Here is a 3,643-nt window from a genome sequence, read left to right on the forward strand (position 1 = left end):
CTCAACTTCCGGCGCGCCCGCAAATTTCCGGGCGTCTCCGGGCGCCGCGGACGGAAGAGGCGGTGCCCAGGGACACAGCTTCGTCAGCTGTTGGAGGAAGTCACCGAGGGGAGGGGAGGGAAAGGGGTGGCGGACTCGGGGAAGGGGTGGCGGGGGAAGGTCCTCGGCGCTGTTGGGGCTGTGAATCGATCTGCCTCCGTCTTTCACCGACTGGGCTCAAAGACCCAGGGTGGGAAGCGCCTTGTACGGGACCACAAGCAGGCGGAGGAGAGCCCCCAGCATCTTTGCGACGTGACTGTGAGCCACGTAATTGCTTATCTTGCATGAGTTAGAATCTCTTCAGTCTACACACCGCTTGGGCGAGCCCATCCGCTCGTCTGGTTTGAATTATAAGTGACTCCTAGATCTTTATTTCCGACCCAGAATCTCTCCTGAGCGGACGACTCGCTATCCAGCCGCTTCCTTTGCTGTCGATTTGGATATCACTCGTTCAACAGCTGTTCATTGCCTCCCTGTGCCAGGCATTTTGATGGGTGCTAGTGGTAAAGGAGATGGGCAAGGTTCCTGCCTTTAAGGCACTCACAGTCTAGCGGGGAGACTAACTGTAACCAAATAAGCATGCTAATACTAAGACATGTACAACCTCAAAAAAGGAACCGAAGTTACAGGAACTTCAAAAGGAAAACGGAGTAGACTGGACTTGCTGAGCTTTAAAGCCTGAGTAAACCAGGTGGCTGTGAGGGGAGAGAAACCTCTGGGAGCATTCCAGTGAGGAGGACAAAAGGCCCAGAGGCTCTGAGTGAGAACATGCTGAAACGGAGAGGAAAGTGGAAGTTAGGGAGCCTTTCATCCATCTAGAGATGGAACTGCAAAGGTGGGCAGGGGCCAACCCCTGCCTTGTAAGCAGGTAAACATTTCAGTCTCTAGGAGCAGTGGAAGACTACTGAAGGGTTTTGGGAGACAGTGGCATTTTAGAATTGTGTTTTAAAACATCATTTCTGGCTGCAATGTGGAGGATGATTTGAGGGGAATAAGGAAAGAGACGAGCCCAGTTGCAAAAGCCCAGGGCAGGCCGGGTGCGGTAGCTCAGGCCTGTAATCCCAGCACTTTGGGAGGCTGAAGCGGGGGGATCACGAGGTCAAGAGATCAAGACCATCCTGGTCAACGTGGTGAAACCCTGTCTTTACTAAAAAAATTCAAAAATTAGCTGGATGTGGTGGCGCGTACCTGTAATCCCAGCTACTCGGGAGGCTGAGGCAGAAGAATTGCTTGAACCCGGGAGGTGAAGGTTGCAGTGAGCTGACATCGAGCCACTGCACTCCAGCCTGGTGACAGAGTGAGACTGTCTCACAAAAAAAAAAAAAAAAAAAAAAAGCCCAGGGCAGAAATGGAATGAAGTTGGCCAGGCACGGTGGCTCATGCCTGTAATGCTAACACTTTGAGAGGCTGAGACGGGCGGATCACGAGGTCAGGAGTTCCAGACCAGCCTAGCCAACATGGTGAAACTTTGTCTCTACTAAAAATACAAAAATTAGCCAGGCATGGTGGCAGTCTCCTGTAATCCCAGCTACTCCGGAGGCGGAGGCAGGAGAATCCCTCAAACCCAGGAAGCAGCAGAGGTTGCAGTGAGCCGAGATCGTGCCACTGCACTCCAGCCTGGGCGACAGCCAAGACGGGCGGATCACGAGGTCAGGAGATCGAGACCATCCTGGCTAACACGGTGAAACCCCGTCTCTACTAAAAATACAAAAAACTAGCCGGGCGAGGTGGCGGGCGCCTGTAGTCCCAGCTACTCGGGAGGCTGAGGCAGGAGAATGGTGTAAACCCGGGAGGTGGAGCTTGCAGTGAGCTGAGATCTGGCCACTGCACTCCAGCCCGGGCTACAGAGCAAGACTCCGTCTCCAAAAAAAAAAAAAAAAAGATGGAATGAAATAGATGTCCTGTGGGTATCTAAACACCAACACTTCCAAAACTGAACTCAGCATTGGTAGAGGGTGATGGTGTAGCCTAGTGGTTAAGGGCAGAATGATGTAACAGTTAAGATCTAGGAGTTCAGGTGGGATGGGTGTGGTGACTCACACCTGTAATCCCAATGCTTTGGGAGGCCAAGGCAAGAGGACTGCTTCAGGCTAGGAGTTTGAGACCAGCCTGGGCAACACAGCAAGACCCTATGTCTATAAATGTTTCTTCAAAAATAAGCCAGGCATGGTGGAGTGTGCCTGTCCCAGCTACTCAGGAGGCTAAGGGGAGGATCACCTGAGCCTGGAGGTCAAGGCTGCGGTGAGCCTTGATCATGCTATTGCATTCGGCCTGGGTGACAGAGTGAGACTCTGGAGTGCAATGGCATGATCACAGCTCACTGTAATCTTGAACTCCTGGACTCAAGGGATCCTCCTGCCTCAGACTCTGGCGTAGCTGAGACCACAGGCACTAATAAATCCCTTCCTTAGCCTGGCCTGGCCAAATAATTTTTAATTTAAAAAAATTTTTTTTTGTAAAGATCTAGGAGTGCAACTACCAGCTTTCTATCCAGGTCCTGGCCAGGCACAGTGGCTCACGCCTGTAATCCCAGCACTTTGGGAGGCCAAGGTGGATGGATTGCTTGAGGCCAGGAGTTCAAAACCAGCCAGGGCAGCATGATTAAACCCCATCTCCACCAGAAATATAAAAATATAAAAATAATATAAAAAATAATAAAAAAAATATAAAAATTAGCCAGGCATGGTAGCGCACACCTGTAGTCCCAGCTACTCGGGAGGCTGAGGCACAAGAATTGCTTGAACCTGGGAGGCGGAGGTTGCAGTGAGCCGAGATCGTGCCACTGCACTCCAGCTCTGGGTGACAGAGTGAGACTGTCTCAAATAAAAATTAAAATTAAAAATTAATATATCTAGGTCCTACTACTTTCTAGCTGTGTCTTTGGGCAAGTCCCTTAACAGCTTTGCGCCTCAGTTTCCACATTTTTAAAATGGGAATAATAACATCCCAACCCCATAGGGTTGTAGTGAGGACTGAATACGTTCTTGGCACAGTGCCTCTTTCCTAAAACAGGTTCTCTCAGCCGGGCGCAGTGGCTCACGCTGGTAATCCCAGCACTTTGGGAGGCCAAGGCAGGTGGATCACCTGAGGTCAGGAGTTCAAGACCAACCTGGCCAATATGGTGAAACCCGTCTCTACTAAAAATACAAAAATTAGTCGGACGTGGTGGTGCACACCTGTAATCCCAGCTACTTGGGAGGCTGAAGCAGAACTGCTTCAACCTGGGAGGCTGGAGTGCAGTGGCGCAACAAGAGAGCTAGACTCCATCTCAAAACAAACAAAACAAAACAGGTTCTCTCTGTGTTCCCCATCTCAGGAATACCACTACCACCCACCAAAACACCCAAGTAAACACCCAAATTATCCTAATTTTCCCTCTCTCATATCGAAACAGTCACCAAATTTGGATGAGTCTCCCTTTTTTTTGAGACAGAGTCTCACTCTGTCCCCCAGGCTGGAGTGCAGTGGTGCGATCTCAGCTCACTGCAAGCTTTGCCTCCCGGGTTCACACCATTCTCTTGCCTCAGCCTCCTGAATAGCTGGGACTATAGGCGCCCGCCACCACACCCAGCTAATTTTTTGTATTTTTAGTAGAGATGGGGTT

The sequence above is a fragment of the Macaca fascicularis genome, chromosome 15 (genome assembly GCF_037993035.2).
Source record: "Macaca fascicularis isolate 582-1 chromosome 15, T2T-MFA8v1.1".
Classification (NCBI taxonomy): Eukaryota; Metazoa; Chordata; class Mammalia; order Primates; family Cercopithecidae; genus Macaca; species Macaca fascicularis.